The sequence below is a fragment of the Entelurus aequoreus genome, linkage group LG26, assembly GCF_033978785.1.
Source record: "Entelurus aequoreus isolate RoL-2023_Sb linkage group LG26, RoL_Eaeq_v1.1, whole genome shotgun sequence".
NCBI classification, from domain to species: domain Eukaryota; kingdom Metazoa; phylum Chordata; class Actinopteri; order Syngnathiformes; family Syngnathidae; genus Entelurus; species Entelurus aequoreus.
Window position 1 is genome coordinate 31883404 of NC_084756.1, and position 20196 is coordinate 31903599.

Genomic DNA, 20196 nt, shown 5'->3' on the forward strand with positions numbered 1-20196 from the left:
ATCGATTAAAATCGATTATTAAAATTGATTATTAAAATAGTTGCCGATTAATTTAGTCATCGATTCGTTGGGTCTATGCTATGCGCATGCGCAGATTTTTTATTTTTTTTTTTTTAAACAATTTTTTTTTTTTTTTTTTTTTTTTTTTAATAAACCTTTATTTATAAACTGCAACATTTACAAACAGCTGAGAAACAATAATCAAAATAAGTATGGTGCCAGTATGCTGTTTTTTTTTCAATAAAATACTAGATAGCATAGAAATGTAGTTTGTCTCTTTTATCCAATTATTAATCGATTAATCGAAGTAATAATCGACAGATTAATCGATTATCAAATTAATCGTTAGTTGCAGCCCTAATATTAATATATATCAATACAGTCTGCAAGGAATACAGTCCGTAAGCACACATGATTGTGCGTGCTGCTGGTCCACTAATAGTACTAACCTTTAACAGTTAATTGTACTCATTTTCATTAATTAGTAGTTTCTATGTAACTGTTTTTATATTTTTTTACTTTCTTTTTTATTCAATAATTTTTTATTTATTTATTCATTTTATTTTATTTTATTAATTTCTAAAAAAAGGACCTTATCTTCACCATACCTGGTTGTCCAAATTAGGCATAATAATGTGTTAATTCCACGACTGTATGTATCGGTATCGGTAATTAAAGAGTTGGACAATATCGGAATATCGGATATCAGCAAAAAGCCATTATCCTTGTTAAATAAAACCTCTGCCTTGTTTTTAATGTATACTTAGGCCTACTATGCTACTGCATTTTAATGTTGGTCATTCTGGTGGTACTTGGAGAGTTTTCTTTGGTGAAAGAAGTTTGCTTTAGTGAATAACCTATGAAGTATAACTGCTTCAATGAGGGGAAAAAAGCAAACCAAACCGACCTTATACTTGATTTATCCAACTGGTATTGCCAAGTTCCTTTTGTTAAAAACCAAAACAAGTATTCTGTATCATTCCAGCCTGCAAAGATCCAATCATCGGTCCTTGCTTTACTCCGCGTGTAATGAAAACAGCCAGTAAAGAAAATGCAAGACAGCGTAAGGCTCGCGGGGCCGAGGGAATTAGCATTTTTAATGGCAGAGCATCGCTTTAATAACGCAATAAATCTGTGGCAGCTGGAACATCCGAGAATGTTGTCACAGCCACTTAGTTGTACGTTTGCAACTAATACGCGCTGATGAGGAGCAGCCCGAGAGCGCTGAGAGAAATAGAGGAAGGAAGAAAAGTGATTTCATAAAGGAACGTCCTGCTTGTTTTTGTTTTTTTTGTTGGTCTATTTTAGAAAAGGGGTATATTCCATCAATGTTGTGATTGTCATTGGTTCGAATCCACCAGCAGAACCGCAGCGCCGACTGATAACACTGTAGTGTGCATGCCAGGCCAGCAGTTGGCGACGTAACGCTATAATCAACATCAAAGAAGCATAAATACTTTTTGGGGATGGCATTTTTTTTCCCCCCCTGAGTGATACTGGGCTGGAACCCATGCAAACTGTATTTAACTACAGACTGTCAGCGGAAGCTATAGTGAAAGATTATAGTTATGTGTAGTTTATGGCTTTAAAGGTACAGAACGACTCGCGCTGTACACTGCAAAAAGTCAGTGTTCAAAAACAATAAAAAAATAAATACAAATGAGGGGTATTTTATTTGAACTAAGCAAAATTATCTGCCGATAGAACAAGAAAATTCGGCTTGTCAAGACTTTCCAAAACAAGTAAAATTATTTAACCTCAATGAACACAAAAATACCTTAAAATAAGTATATTCTCACTAATAACAAGTGCACTTTCCTTGGTAGAAAAACAAGACATTTTTGCTCAATATGTTGAAAAATATTCTTAATTTAATTAAATGGCATTATTTTGACATAATGATATGCGCTCAGCATCATAATTTGTTTTATCGTGCTTAAAGTAAGAAATTATTACTTTAAAAAAGTAGTTTTATACTTGAGTAGAGCCGATATTATCGGCCGATATATGCGTTAAAATGTAATATCGGAAATTATCGGTATCGGTTTTTTATTATCGGTATCGTTTTTTTTTTTGTTTTTTTTTGTTTTTTTAATTAAATCAACATAAAAAACACAAGATACACTTACAATTAGTGCACCAACCCAAAAAACCTCCCTCCCCCATTTACACTCATTCACACAAAAGGGTTGTTTCTTTCTGTTATTAATATTCTGGTTCCTACATTATATATCAATATATATCAATACAGTCTGCAAGGGATACAGTCTGTAAGCACACATGATTGTGCGTGCTGCTGGTCCACTAATAGTACTAACCTTTAACAGTTAATTTTACTAATTTTCATTCATTACTAGTTTCTACGTAACTGTTTTTATATTGTTGTACTTTCTTTTTTATTCAAGAAAATGTTTTTAATTTATTTCTTATTTTACTAATTTTTTTAAAAAGTACCTTATCTTCACCATACCTGGTTGTCCAAATTAGGCATAATAATGTGTTAATTCCACGACTGCATATATCGGTTGATATCGGTATCGGTTGATATAGGTATCGGTAATTAAAGAGTTGGACAATATCGGAATATCGGATATCGGCAAAAAGCCATTATCGGACATCCCTACTTGTGAGTGTTGATGACACAGCTTTGCAACAGTTGATATTCTAGTTTCAAGCATGTTTTACTCAATATAGGTCATCACATCTCAGCAACAAGCTGTAATATCTTACTGAGATCATTTAGGACCAAAACCCTTAAAACAAGTAAAACACTCTAACATAAAATGTGGTTAGTGAGAAGAATGATCTTATCAGACAGGAAAATAAGCAAATATCACCCTTATTTGAGATATTTAATCTTACTTAGATTTCAGTTTATGTGGGCTCTGTACCGAGGATGTCGTTATGGCTCGTGCAGCCCTTTGAGACACTTGTGATTTAGGGCTATATAAATAAACATTGATTGATTGATTGATTGAGTTTTTGCAGTGTATTTGGAGTTTAGACTATGGAAACTGGTTTAAACCGTCAGGTAAAGTGCAACATGAGTTGAAAAACGTGGGAGTTCATCCTAACTAACATTACAAGGAAAGTATGGTCCAAAAATAGAAGAAAAATCAATAAATCTGACCAAAAAACGGCAAAGACAAAGCAGTTTAGTGGAATTAATTTGTATTTTCTTACTGTTTTTTGTTTTTGCGTTCTTTTGGGCTTGGTTCACCCTTTCTGGCGACAATACAAGTAAGACAGAAACTTCTGCAAAAATCGTACTCATAGGTAACACATTTGACACTCGTTATAGTCATACTTGCCAACCTTGAGACCTCCGAATTCGGGAGATTTGGGGGGGGGGTTGAAGTAGGCGGGGGCGGGGTTAAGGGGGGAGGAGTATATTTATAGCTAGAATTCACTGAAATTCAAGTATTTCTTATATGTATGTATGTATGTATGTATGTATATATATAAATAAAATAAATACTTGACTTTCAGTGAATTCTACCTATATATATATATATATGTGTATTTTTATTATATATATATATATATATATATATATATATATATATATATATATATATATATATATATATATATATATATATATATATATATATATATATATATATATATATAAAATAAAAATACACATATCTATCTAATAATCGGATAAAAGAGACAAACTACATTTCTATCCTTTCCAGTATTTTATTGAAAAAAACAAGCATACTGGCACCATACTTATTTTGATTATTGTTTCTCAGCTGTTTGTACATGTTGCAGTTTATAAATAAAGGTTTATAAAAATTAAAAATAAATAAAATTAAAACATTTTTAAAAAAAAATAAATGCCTCTGCGCATGCGCATAGCATAGATCCAACAAATTGATGACTAAATTAATCGCCAACTATTTTTATAATCGATTTAATCGATTAGTTGTTGCAGCCCTAATATATATATATATATATATATATATATATATATATATATATATATATATATATATATATATATATATATATATATATATATATATATATATATATATATATATATATATAAAATAAGTACTATTTACACATATACACACACATAACACTCCTCTACTCATTGTGAGTTTAGGGTTGAAAGTGTACGGACCTTATGATTAATTTATACACAAATCATTTTAGATCCCCTTTAAAGAAAAGGTCAACATTTTGGCCCTACAAAAGGGGGCCACAAAACAGGTGTGACCAGTTGACCTTTAGGCGTTGTTCCCGCTTTCTAACGGCTGTAAAAAGTGATGCGGACGTTGTAAAGATAAAGATCAGTACACGGAGAAAGACCGCATGCTGGTCGTCTCTCCGCAGATCAGCCAAATATCTGCTGCTCAGCAGAAGAGTTCTTCAAAAAGATCCAGTGATCAAGGGGCAAAACAAGTTCTATCTTATTATTGTAATGAGAATTCTGATGACTGGGTTCAACCAAGGCTGAATATGCTTTGCAGAATTCCACTGCGGAATGGGAAGCACCAGTCTTAACACGTCATTGTATGAATGAAGAAGTTGTCTCTACTCGGTATTAAAGTTTTTACTGGAAATGGATCTACAAATGAGTATTTATTCATACACGGTACATACTGTGTACTGTATTTTCCGGACTATAAGGCGCGCTTAATTTTTTTTCCCTCAAAATTCGACATTACGCCTTAATTTAAGGAATACGTTTGGTTGAGCTTACTCACTCACCTCGAAGCTATTTCATTTGGTACACGGTGTAATAAGTGTGACCAGTAGATGGCAGTCAAACATAAGAGATACATGTAGACTGCACTATGATTGCAATATGTCTCAAGTAAACAACACCAGCATTTTAAATGTTCCATTGAAAATATAGAACATTACACACGGCACTCAAAAAAGGTGGGGCCCGGGGCCCAAATTTAATACACATTAATACTGACCTCCTTCAAGGTGTGCAATCATTGATGGTATGTCTGCAAGGCTACACTGTAAAAAAGTAAGTTTATTTTACGGTAAAAACCTGGCAGCTCAATTGCCGAAATTAACCATGAAAACATTACTACAAGGCGCACTTAAAATATATGTTTTTCCTCAATACTCGACATTACGCCTTATAACCCGGTGCGCCTAATTTAAGGAATAAGTTTGGTTGAGCTTACTCACTCACCTCGAAGCTATTTTATTTGGTACATGGCAGTAGATGGCAGTCAAACATAAGAGATACATGTAGACTGCACTGTGATTGCAATATGTCTCAAGTAAACAACACCAGCATTTTAAATGTTCCATTGAAAATATAGAACATTACACACGGCGCTCAAAAATATATCAAAATGTTTTGGTACGATTTTGGTAAGCTATGAAGCTGCACCGCTTGATGGATTGTACTATGCTTCAACATAGGAGTATTATGGTGTGTGTATAAGGTAAGACATATTATCTGGCGTTTTGTTAAACAATATTATGCAAAAGCAACTTTTCCTACCTACTGGTACCTGCTGATCTGTATTTGGGATCTGCTTAAGTCTTGAAAATTTGTGCGCGTCCGCCTTCGTAGTCCGTGCCGACACCGTAGTCGATAAGCTTCTTCTTTTCTCTATCTTCTTCTTATGTGGCATTCATCCTCTGCTGTTGCCATTTCTAATATAAAGTAGTGTAAAGTTCTTTCTTATATCTATCAGTAAACTCGCCATGAAAGCGCTAAAACATACCGGTGTAGTGAGTTTACATTATTCACCCAAGTAACTTTAGTTATTAGAGTTCCGGTCGGACTTGTTTTTCACGGGACACATTTCCTGTTGTTGTTGTTTCCGGATGAGAAGATGCTGCTCCGTTATTGATTGAAGGAAAGTCTGAATGTCATTAAAACAGTTACAGTATCTCCATCTTTTGACACTTCTTCCACTACCGTCCTTACACGCTACACCGCTACAACAAAGATGACGGGGAGAAGACGCTGCCGAAGGTGAGCCACGTAAATAAGGCGCATCCGTAATCGACTGTCAGAAAGAGGCTTGAAGATGATCTGTAAAACATAATCCATGCAACATTTTGACCAAAGAACCCACCATTACATGTTATGTAGACCACAAGGAAGTGATTTACATTTAAAAAAAAAAAAAATAATATGACTCCTTTAATGCGCCCTATAATCCGGTGCGCCTGATATATGAAAAAAAGATAAAAAAATAGACCATTCATCGGCAGTACGCCTTATAATCCGGTGCGCCCTATGGTCCGGAAAATACGCTGTAGCGTATGAGTGTAATGACATTTCTCCGCAGGCATTCATCAAATGTTACTGTCAGGGTCCATCCGACTGCTTAAGTAACGCAGATGGAAAACATGTCAGAAGACCACCTTACCTGATAGTCTTACTTTGTTGGGACGGCTCCAACTCTCAAAATACAACGACAGTGAGGCAACAATAGCTTATCAGACCTGTCAGCCATGAAAGTGAGGACTAAAATAGCATCGGTAACTCTTCGGGGTAGATGCGTCGCACGATTATTAACTTAATCGGACCACGCTAGAGGGTTTGTTTTACACATCCATTAGGGCCGGGGTGTCAAGCTCGCTCTCATTGAGGGCCACATCATAGTTATGGCTGCCTTCAGAGGGCTGATTATAACAGTAAATATAGGGCAGAGGTGGGTTGAGTAGCCAGAAATTGTACTCAAGTAAGAGTACTGTTACTTTAGAGATTTATTACTCAAGTAAAAGTAAGGAGTAGTCACCCAAATATTTACTTGAGTAAAAGTAAAAAGTATGTTGTGAAAAAACTACTCAAGTACTGAGTAACTGATGAGTAACCTGTTCGTTTAATGACGGCAACAAATAATGCACAAAAACATAAAAATAGCAATGAGCAAATTCAGAGCCAGGAATATCTCTTAAGCAACTAAAACAATAATATATATTAAATAATAATACATTAACATAAAAAAAAATGAAGGCGAATTGAGCCACAATAACTTAACAGCACCATAGGCTCAGTAGGCAAAAGATTACAAAGGAAAATAACAAGTTAGCCTTTACGCAAACAATAAACTGATAGGTGTGGGCTGCACTTGATGCACTTCTGATTGGTGTTTGAATGCATGCGCGAGTGCGTGTGTGTGTGTGTCTGTCTATGAGGCTGCAGTGCGTTAATAAATGTCCCCACACGATGTACATTTGACAGTGATTCATAGCAGGGAAGCTAACATCAGCCTACGGTGACAGCCAAAATATCTACTAACGTTACTTACCGCCATGTGCTTCCTCAAATTTGACGTTGAGTTCATGTAAGCTTTTTGTCTGCCTGTAGTGCAAGATGTGTTTTAAATAGATTTTATTATTGATAATATTATTGTGAGTTGAAACTTCTATGTTACACCTGCACTCATCTACTTTGATGGGACTCACATTATTTAAAAATCTACAAATACATTTGAAAAAAATAAATCAAATTTAACATTTTTACACATTTTTATTAAATGTTTCGTCTCTCTGTAGTGCAAGATGTGTTTTAAATAGATGTTATTGTTATTTTGAGTTGAAACTTCTATATTACACCTGCTCTCATGTACTTTGATGGGGCTCACATTATTTAAAAATCTATCAACACATTTGAAAAAATAAATAAAAATACAACATTTTATACACATTTTATAAAAAATTTCATCTGTCTGTAGTGCAAGATGTGTTTTAAATATATTTTATTATTGCTAATATTATTGTAAGCTGAAACTTCTATATTACACTTGCACTCATCTACTTTGATGGGACTCACATTATTTAAAAATCTATCAACACATTTGAAAAAAAATAAAATAAAATTAAAAAAATAAAACAAATTACACACTTTTATTAGTTTTCATCTTGCTGTAGTGCAAGATGTGTTTTAAATAGATTGTATTATTGTTATTAATATTGTGAGCTGAAAGTTCTATATTACACCTGCACTTGTGTTCTTTTTATTGGGCTCACAATATTTTGAAATCTACAAATACATTTGAAAAAAATGTATAAAAATACAAATTTTTACACACATTTTTATAAAACATTTTACGTGTCTGTAGAGCAAGATGTGTTTTAAATAGATTTGATTATTGATAATGTTATTGTGAGCTGAAACTTCTATATTACACCTGCACTCATGTACTTTGATGGGACTCACATTAATTAAAAATCTACTAATACATTTGAAAAATAAATTTAAAAAAAATTTTTACACATTTATTACATTTTTTTTTCATATATTTTGTTATTAATATTGTGAGCTGAAACTTCCATACTAAACTTGCACTCGTGTACTTTGATGGTGCTCACATTATTTAAAGATCATTAGAAAAAAATTAAATATACATTGGAATATTCATTTTACATTTTATAAAATATAAATACTAAGTTTGTAAAGAGTTTTTACTCATCTAATCCCCAATGCTATTTGACTTATTTGACTCCCAGCTCCATTCACCTGCAAGAGATTGATTGTCAATCAATCAATGTTTACTAAATCACGAGTGTCTCAAAGGGCTGCACAAGCCACAACGACATCCTCTGCTCAGATCCCACATCAGGGCAAGAAAAAAAAAACTCAACCCAATGGGATGACAATGAGAAACCTTTTTAATGACAGAAAGCCTCTGTCGGCAAGTAACATTTAAATATGAACGCCCCCACGACTCCAAAGGTCATGAACCGCAAAGGTGGGGGGCGCATCGTGAGCAGAGCGTGCCCATGGTTGGTGGCGGGGGTCACGGGGAGAATGGCAGGAAATTTGTTAGTGACAAGGAAAAAGCTGCCCTGGTATTCTAGAGCCCAGATGAGTAAAAATAGGGCATTGGGCAAGAAGGCAGGAAACCAGCAGAGCGAGGCCTCAAGTTGGAATTTCTTCTGGGGAGGAGAGATAAGGGACTTACTCCCCCCTGTCTGGCCTGCCGGCGGACTTCTACATGCCGCATGTCATCACTCATCACGCATGTGGAGATTGACAGAGGAAGAGGAGATTGAGAAATTGAAAGCACTGATTTGAAAGCATGAAAAAGTCCATTCAACGTGCGATTCAAAGACACTTTTTTTTTTGACGTGTACCTGCACGCTGCAACTCTGCACCTTTCCATTGTGGTAGATGCCATTCAAAAAATAAATAAAAAAAAATCATATATTTTTGTAATTATTCATGGTTCTTATTTGTAACGATTTTTTATCGATTTAAAAAAATGAAAAAAAAAAATCGATTAAAAAAAAATAAATAAAAAAAATCCTAATGCCATTTATCACAGACTACAACAACACAACCTTAGCATACAGTAACTATGTGGGCTACAGTGCCAATAGAGCCACATGTTTTGCATGCTACCTTAGCCTCTTACCCGATGAAAAACAGAATTTTGAATTTTACAGCTTTCACGTCTGTCACTCATAGTTGGCAGAGGTCCAAGCTTGTTTTTAAGATGCGTAGCGAAGCCTGTTTTTTTCTTCTTCTGTGGCTTTAGCTGTCCTCTGGAAAGTGGTTGGTGTATATATGGGGTCCAAAATAATGCCTTATAGGGGTGTCAATTTTTTAAATATTTTTTAAATTATTCAGGATTCCTATTTGTAACGATTTTTATCGATTAAAAAAAAAATAAAAAAATCAAAAATCGATAAAAAAACTAAAAAAACTCCTAAGGCCATTTATCACAGACTACAACACAACCTTAGCATAACTATGTGGGCTGCAGTGCCAATAGAGCCACATGTTTTGCATGCTACCTTAGCCTCTTACCCGATGAAAAACAGAATTTTGAATTTTACAGCTTTCACGTCCGTCACTCACAGTTGGCAGAGGTCCAAGCTTGTTTTTAAGATGCGTAGCGAAGCCTTTTTTTTTTTTTCTGTGGCTTTAGCTGTCCTCTGGAAAGTGGTTGATGTATATATGGGGTCCAAAATAATGCCTTATAGGGGTGTCAATTTTTTAAATATTTTTTTAATTATTCAGGATTCCTATTTGTAACGATTTTTATCGATTAAAAAAAAAATAAATCAAAAATCAAAAATCGATAAAAAAACTAAAAAAACTCCTAAGGCCATTTATCACAGACTACAACACAACATTAGCATAACTATGTGGGCTGCAGTGCCAATAGAGTCACATTTTTTACATGCTACCATAGCCTCTTAGCCGATGAAAAACTTTATGAATTTTACAGCTTTCACGTCTGTCACTCATAGTTGGCGGAGGGCCAGGCTTGTTTTTAAGTTGCATAGCGAAGCCTGTTTTTTTCCCTGTGTCTTTAACTGTCCTCTGGGAAGTGGTTGGTGTATATATGGGGTCCAAAACAATGCCTTATAGGGGTGTCAAAAAATATATATGCATTTTTTCAATTATTCAGGGTTCTTATATGTAACGATTTTTATTGATTAAAAAATAAATAAAAAATCGATAAAAAAAATAAATATCCTAAGGCCATTTATCACAGACTACAATAACACAACCTTAGCATAACTATGTGAGCTACAGTGCTAACAATAGAGCCACATGTTTTACATGCTACCTTAGCCTCTTAGCCGATGAAAAACAGAATTTTGAATTTTTCAACTTTCACGTCTGTAACTCATAGTTGGCAGAGGTCCAGGCTTGTTTTTAAGATGTGTAGCGAAGCCTGTTGTTTTTTTTCTGTGGAGCTGTCCTCTGGGAAGTGGTTGGTGTATATATGGGGTCCAAAACAATGACTTAGAGGGGTGTCACAATATATATATATATATATATATATATATATATATATATATATATATATATATATATATATATATATATATATATATATTTTAAATTATTCAGGATTCTTATTTGTAACGATTTTTATCGATTTAAGAAAAAAAAAAAAAAAAAATTGATTAAAAAACAAATCTTAATGCCATTTATCACAGACTACAACAACACAACCTTAGCATAACTATGTGAGCTACAGTGCTAACAATAGAGCCACATGTTTTACATGCTACCTTAGCCTCTTAGCCGACGAAAAACTGCATTTTTCACGTCTAACTCATAGTTGGCGGAGGTCCAGGCTTGTTTTTAAGATGTGTAGCGAAGCCTTTTTTTTTGTTGTTTTTTTTCTGTGGCTTTAGCTGTCCTCTGGGAAGTGGTTGGTGTATTTATGGGGTCCAAAACAATGCCTTGTAGGGGTGTCAAAAAAAATTAATATTTTTTCAATCATTCAGGATTTTTATTTGTAACCATTTTTATCAATTTAAAAAATATAAATTAATCGATAAAAAAAAATATATCCTAATGCCATTTATCACAGACTACAACAACGCAACCTTAGCATAACTATGTGGGCTACAGTGCTAACACTAGAGCCACATGTTTTACATGCTAGCTTAGCCTCTTAGCCGACGGAAAACTGCCAACTGCTCATAGTTGGCGGAGGTCCAGGCTTGTTTTTAAGATGTGTAGCGAAGCCTATTTATTTTTATTTTTAAATTTTTTTTGTAGCCTTAGCTGTGCTCTGGGAAGTGGTTGGCGTATTTATGGGGTAGTGTTGTCCCGATACCAATATTTTGGTACTGGTACCAAAATTATTTCGATACTTTTCGGTACTTTTCTAAATAAAAGGGACCACAAAAAATTGCATTATTGGCTTTATTTTAACAAAAAATCTTAGGGTATGTTAAACATATGTTTCTTATTGGAAGTTTGTGCTTAAATAAAATAGTGAACATACAAGACAACTTGTCTTTCATTAGTAAGTAAGCAAACAAAGGCTCCTAATTTAGTCTGCTGACATGCAGTAACATATTGTCATTTATCATTCTATTATTTTGTCAACATTATTAGGGACAAGTGGTAGAAAATGGATTATTAATCTACATGTTCATTTACTGTTAATATCTGCTTACTTTCAATTTTAACATGTTCTATCTACACTTCTGTTAAAATGTAATAATCACTTATTCTTCTGTTGTTTGATACTTTACATTAGTTTTGGATGAAACCACAAATTTGGGTATCAATCCGATACCAAGTAGTTACAGGATCATACATTGGTCATATTCAAAGTCCTCATGTGTCCAGGGACATATTTCCTGAGTTTATAAAAATAATGTAAATTTTTTAAAAACGAAAGAAGATGTTGTGATGCCAAACAATATTGACGTAATCACAGTAGTATCGACTAGATACGCTACTGTACTTGGTATCATTACAGTGGATGTCAGTCGTAGATCTACCGGTACTTTTCAGAGGTGGTATAGTACTGAATATGATTCATTAGTATCGCGGTACTATACTAATACCGGTATACCGTACAACCCTACAATAGACACTTTTCAAACGTATAGGGGCAGGTCAGAGGGGATATTATTCTCATGAGGATGTTTTTTTTCCCTGATGAGGTTATAAAAAGATGCAACTAAGCAAGCATTTGAGCACCCTTGCTCTAAAATGTGGCACGAAGAAGGAAGAATAATGTTTGGTGCTTAGGGACATATTACTGTCATCAGTAAAAAGTCACCTTTGCATCATGATAACATTAAAAATAATATTGCAGGATATACTGTGCTGTCAGTTTCAGCTAGCTAAGGTCATATGAGTAGATAAATCAGGGTTTGGCAACCCAACATTTTGAAAGAGCCATACTGGACCAAAAATACAAAAAACTAATCTGTCTGGAGTCGCAAAAAGTTAAAAGCCTTATGTAAGTGTTATGATGAAGGCAGCACGTTAAGTGTCTCAGAGGGTGAGATAACTCCTGGAAATTACTGGCTTCAAACTGCCAAAGGTATATATGTGTGTGTGCCCAAATTAAAGGAAAGGACAGGCTGTATTCTTCTAATTTATTACAATCTTTGCAAGCAGGGTAACATTTGCTGTGGTCTGGAACAACATGGTAATTCATTTATACCTGCATTGTCCCTTCCATCCTTACACTTTCCATCATTGTAACTGAGCTACTGTGTGGAACAATTTCCCTTGTGGATCATTAAAGTTGGTCTAAGTCTAAGTAACGTTTGCTGTGGTCTGGAACAACATGACACACACTCAGAAATGCACCCAATATTACATACAGATAATGTGTCATGAGACATGCAAATATAAATTAAATACACAGAGGACATAAGTAAAGGAAATTAAATGAACTCAACTATACCCACAAAGGAGGCATAATGATGCAATAAGTACACACAGTTAGCCTAAATAGCATGTTAGCATGGATTATCAGCACTCCACGCAAGTCAATAACATCAACAAAGCTCACCTTTTGTGCATTCACGCACAGCATAAAACGTTTGGTGGACAAAATGGGACAAAGAAGGCGTGGCGTAATACACGTCTTTCTGTGGCAGCGTCGGAGAAAGTTGCGCACGTAAACCAACTACGGTGAGTTCAAGGACCGCCACAATTAGGACAAAACGGCGCTGGCCAAATACTCTCATCAGTGAAGCATGTATAACATAAACAGTGGGCTTTCTAACAATTAGGAAGGTTTGTGTTATGTTTGTCCTCCTACAGAAACATTATTAAAACAACAAATATATTTTTTCCCCCATCTTTTTCCATTTCTGAAAAAGCCCCAGGGAGCCACTAGGGCGGTGCTAAAGAGCCGCATGCCGAGATAGATCAATGCCTACATTTTTTAGAAATACATAAATACAAATGATGTCCTCTCCAAGCATCTACATTCATATGTGCACGTTTCTAGTCGGGGCTCGAGCCGCAGTAACTTTTGACAGATCCCCCCCCCGTGCTGCTAATGAGTCAAAACGGACGCTCGGTGGTCTGCCATATTTCGTTGCGTCGTAATAGGACGACTTGAAGCCCTTTTTCAAAGCCTTTAAAGGAAACAAGCGGTCGTTAGCGAGCAAGAGGTGAGTCACCAGGTTCGGAGGAAGCCTGTGAACGTTTGCTGTGGAGCGCACGTGGACTTAAAGTACATTCAATTCAAGACGCAAAACAATAGAAGGGCAACCGACGGCATTGGTCGGATGTTTGAAGGATTCCTTTCCTGTCCTGACAATTAAAGAAAAATATATAAAGCTGGATTGTCACTATTAATCTTTCTTTTTTCATTTTCTCGCCAGGACGGTTTGTTTTCACAGTTCAAAGGAAAGAGCAGCATTGATTTGGGAATAATTCCCCCATTTTCCCACAGGTTCTGATTTCCACAATCACAAAAAAAAAATTGTCCATCCAAACTCAGACCAAAACCTTTTCTTCTTCAAAGTCAGACTCATTAAAGTAATTGCTGCAAATTACAACTCTTCTCTCTTGGTCTGTCCAATTTTGCACGAGTTAATTTGACTGGAGAGGTTCCACACTTTACTCATATTGCCATCATTTGGACATGTATGCAGTTGTACAGTACTGTTACAACCTGCAACAATGCAGCTGGCAGACATATTCAACCTGCAAATAACGTTATTCGGGATGAAGATGCTATTATGGGTTAAAAAATAACCCAATTTTAACCCAACTGCTGGTTCAGAAAGGGACAAACCCCTTTTTTGGGTTATTTTAACTCAACATTTTGGGTTAATTTTTTCAACCCAACATTTGGGTTGGATTATTTAACCAAAAAGTTGAGTTATGATGACACATACAATACTATGCAATAGAAAATTGCCTCCAGTCGTCCAGTAAGTAGGCCCATGCATGACCGCACCACGTTTTGGAGCTTAAAGTGGGTGTTCTAAAACATGCTAAACCCCTGTTAACATACTTTTTTAACCAGGAGTCCCCAAACTTTTTGACTCTGATAGCCGCAATGGGTTCAAACAATATGGCCGGGTTTCCGGGCTGTATACATATACAGTACAGGCCAAAAGTTTGGACACACCTTCTCATTTCAATGCGTTTTCTTAATTTTCATGACTATTTACATTGTAGATTGTCACTGAAGGCATCAAAACTATGACACCTGTGAAGTGAAAACCCTCTTGAAGTTCATCGAGAGAATGCCAAGAGTGTGCAAAACAGTAATCAGAGCAAAGGGTGGCTATTTTGAAGAAACTAGAATATAAAACAGCTTTTTAGTTATTTCAACTTTTTTTGCTAAGTACATAACTCCACATGTGTTCATTCATAGTTTTGATGCCTTCAGTGACAATCTACAATGTAAATAGTCATGAAAATAAAGAAAACGCATTGAATGTGTGTCCAAACTTTTGGCCTGTGTATATATATATATATATATATATATATATATATATATATATATATATATATATATATATATATATATATATATATATATATATATATATATATATATATATATATATATATATATATATATATATATATATATATATATATACACACTACCGTTCAAAAGTTTGGGGTCACATTGAAATGTCCTTATTTTTGAAAGAAAAGCACTGTACTTTTCAATGAAGATAACTTTAAACTTGTCTTAACTTTAAAGAAATACACTCTATACATTGCTAATGTGGTAAATGACTATTCTAGCTGCAAATGTCTGGTTTTTGGTGCAATATCTACACAGGTGTATAGAGGCCCATTTCTAGCAACTATCACTCCAGTGTTCTAATGGTACAATGTGTTTGCTCATTGGCTCAGAAGGCTAATTGATGATTAGAAAAGCCTTGTGCAATCATGTTCACACATCTGAAAACAGTTTAGCTCGTTACAGAAGCTACAAAACTGACCTTCCTTTGAGCAGATTGAGTTTCTGGAGCAACACATTTGTGGGGTCAATTAAACGCTCAAAATGACCAGAAAAAGAGAACAGTCTATTCTTAGAAATGAAGGCTATTCCACAAATTTGTTTGGGTGACCCCAAACTTTTGAACGGTAGTATATATATATATATATATATATATATATATATATATATATATATATATATATATATATATATATATATATATATATATATATATATATATATATATATATATATATATATATATATATATATATTGACTGAACTTGATGTCATGTTATCGATGGAAAAATGCATTTTTAGACAATATGATTTGTCTAGGGGACACCGAGATCAACAAGCGGTAGAAAATGGATTAGAAAGGACAGATTAAAACAAATTAATAATATATATATATATATATATATATATACAGTGGGGCAAAAAAGTATTTAGTCAGCCACCCATTGATTGTCAATGGGTGGCTGACTAAATACTTTTTTGCCCCACTGTATATATATTTATATATATATATATGTGTGTGTGTGTATAATATATATGTGTATATACATATATATATATATATATATATATATATATATATATATATATATATATATATATATATATATATATATATATATATATATATATATACATGTTATATGTATATTTTTATTTTTTTATTTATTTAAAAAAGTGTCATTAAATAGTTGTCCAACTTTGTGTTTATCTGGAAAAAATACAAATATATAAAAGGAAAACAGCACAAAATCCAACTGCATTACAGTATTTTAATGATAATCAACCCTTTTTTTGTTTGTTTTTAAAATCTGCCATATATGATTAAAAAAATTTGAAAAACGGCCCTAATTTAGTTTTTTAATTTGCGTTTCAGAATTGGGAAATCGAATGAACGGAAGGTACACGGACCTCAGTTCATTGTGTCGTTTGTTTTGTTTTTAAAACTGCACCAATTTTTTTCTTCGGAATTTTCAACTAACTTGAAGTGTTTTTTTTCCCAAGAGGATTATTTGTGAAACATACATTTTCTAAATGTGCCTGTTCTTTTTTTTGGCCATAGTAAAACAAAAAAGCAATCTGAAGTTGTCTTTATTTTGAAGTTATCATGCCATGATTTTACCAGTCCAGCTCTTTTGGGAATATATTTTCTCCCATGCGGCCCCCTGAGCTAAAATGAGTTTGACACCTCCCTGGTTTAGTATATCACAAGTCAAATTGTCACGCTACCAGAAGCTCAACGCACCCAAGTTTCCAGGCTTCTGATTGGACAACATGTGTATGTGTTTGCATGTGGACACATACTGTTTTGAAACGACATTTCTGTGGATGGAGATGATTTTAACCCCGAATATGTTTTTTTAAATGATCAGTGTCCGTGCGGACATGGCCTCATACCCAAATAGATACATTATTGCCTGCTACAATAAGCTAGAAATGTGATAGCGTGAAATAAAAAAAAAATACAAGTCGGTCCTCCTCCTTTCTCACTCTCTGATAGCCGCCTTCCACCCCTCGGTCACACACTTAAGTGATTGCTACATTCCATCTGATGGCCAATCGGCCGTCCTGGCGCTGAGGTATCATTATGCAAATGATAGGCAATTCAATTTCAGCTGGTCGGAGGAGAAGGAGGAGGGCGATTTCTAATTAGGGTTGAGGCACGGCACTCAAGTTGGAGAGAAAGATGTGTGGTAGAAAGGAAGAATGGATAGAAGAGGGAAGAAGATGTGAAATATTTATATTTGCAGTAAATGGCCGGTATTTGACTATATTTAAAAACAAAAATGAATAGTGTATTGGAAATCTAGTATTGATGTTGCAATTTAGGCAGTTTAAAAGTGCTTTTAGTAGTTTTAGTGTGTTGTGTGTGTCTGTAGCTTTAATGCTAATGAGCTAAGTTTGTCCAGGACGTGTGTCTCCTAGCAACACTATTGTGTACTTCAGTGTTTTTCAACCACTGTGACGCGGCACACTAGTGTGCCGTGAGATACAGTCTGGTGTGTCGTGGGAGATTATCTAATTTCACCTATTTGGGTTAAAAATATTTTTTGCAAACCAGTAGTTATATACGGAGCCCCTAAAGGGACATGGGGGAATTTTTATTTTTTTTAAATAATTAATTAATTAATTTTTTATCTTTTTTAGACATGTATCTCCTGCGCACTAGAAACTTTTTATAAAGCTATAAAAAAAATTATTTTTTTAATTATATTTTTTTTATTTTTTTATTTTTTAGACATGTATCTTGTGCGCACTAGAAACTATCTTGTGCACACAAGAAAGTGTCTCGTGCGCACGAGAAACTTTTTAAGTTATAAAAAAAAATATTTTTTTTAATTTTTATTTTTTTATACATGTATCTTGTGCGCACGAGAAACTTTCTTGTGCACACAAGACACTTTCTCGTGCGCACGAGAAACTTTTTATAGTCATAAAAAAAAAAAAAAGTTTTTATTTTTTTAGACATGTATCTCGTGCGCACTAGAAACTATCTCGTGCACACAAGAAAGTGTCTCGTGCGCACGAGAAACTTTTTATAAAGTTATAAAAAAAATTATTATTTTTTTTAATTTTTATTTTTTTAGACATGTATCTTGTGCGCACGAGAAACTTTCTTGTGCACACAAGACACTTTCTCATGCGCACGAGAAACTTTTTATAGTTATAAAAAAAAATAAAAAAAATGTTTTTATTTTTTTAGACATGTATCTCGTGCGCACTACAAACTATCTCGTGCACACAAGAAAGTGTCTCGTGGGCACGAGAAACTTTTTATAAAGTTATTAAAAAAATTATGATTTTTTTTTATTTTTATTTTTTTAGACATGTATCTTGTGCGCACGAGAAACTTTCTCGTGCGCACTAGAAACTATCTCGTGCACACAAGAAAGTGTGTCGTGCGCACGAGAAACTTTTTATAAATTTATAAAAAAAAATATTTTTTTATTTTCTTAGACATGTATCTTGTGCGCACGACAAACTTTCTTGTGCACACAAGACACTTTCTCGTGCGCACGAGAAACTTTTTATAGTCATTAAAAAAAAAAAAGTTTTTATTTTTTTAGACATGTATCTCGTGCGCACTAGAAACTATCTCGTGCACACAAGAAAGTGTCTCGTGCGCACGAGAAACTTTTTATAAAGTTATAAAAAAAATTATTTTTTTATTTTTTTAGACATGTATATTGTGCGCACGAGAAACTTTCTCGTTCACACAAGATAGTTTTTTGTGCGCACGAGATACATGTCTAAAAAATAAAAAATTTAAAAAAATTATTTAAAAAAAAAATTCCCCCATGTCCCTTTAGGGGCTCCGTAGTTATAGTCGGCAAATGATGTGTTGTTGTTGAGTGTCGGTGCTGTCTAGAGCTCGGCAGAGTAACCGTGTAATACTCTTCCATATCAGTAGGTGGCAGCCGGTAGCTAATTGTTTTGTAGATGTCGGAAACAGCGGGAGGCAGAGTGCAGGTAAAAAGGTGTCTAATGCTTAAACCAAAAATAAACAAAAAGTGAGTGTGTCATGATCCGTGGGGCGGATCATGTTTTGTTTAGTTATGTTCTGTTAGTTTTGGACTCCCTGAGTTCCTGTTTTGTGCACTTCTGGGTTTGTTCTGGTTACCATGGGTACTAATTGGTTTCACCTGCCTCTGATTAGTGTTCGGCACGTTCACCTGCTGCCGAGCACTAATCAGAGAGCTATTCATTCACCTCTCTCGCCACACTCGTCCTGGCTTCTTTGTTTGCTCCACACAACAAGTTACGTTGGTTATTCCTGGGATTCTTGATTCTTGTTCCTGCGCTAAGCTTCGCCATAGCTTCCCATGCTATCGGCCCGCTTTTCTGTTTTATCTTGTTTTTGTCTGCTTGTATGTACGGTACATACACGCTTTCGTCCGGAGTTGTCCGTTCTACATCTGGGAGGAACGACCCCGCATAAAGATGCGACCCCAACGTGACAGAGTACCCCTAAAAAAAGGAATTGGAGTTTAGGGAAGGCTATGCAGAACAAAACTAAAACTGAACTGGCTACGAAGTAAACAAAAACAGGACGCTGGACAACAGCAAAGACTTACTGTGAAGCAAAGACGGCGTCCACGATGTACATCCAAACATGACAATCAGCAATTTCCCCACAAAGAGGGATAAAACAACGGAAACATTCTTGATTGCTAAAACAAAGTAGATGCGGGAAATGTTGATTCATTAATATCGCAATACTATAGTAATACCGTACAACCCTACTTTGTAGTGTGGAATGTGGACTAGAGTTACGCTGCAATTAAATTGACAAAGTGTGGAAATAGTTATTTTTTTGTTGACACCCATCGTCAACAATAACTTGTGAAGTTAAGCTCATGATGCAGTAAGTTGAATGATGCGGACACGTTTGTTACTGGGTTCTTTCTTATACGCCTCCCCCTTCAACTCTTTGTATGTGTAAGTAACATGTTCTATAACTATTTGACACTTGTTTATATTGATACATGTTGTGTTCCATCCATCCATCTAATCCATTTTTTACTGCTTGTCC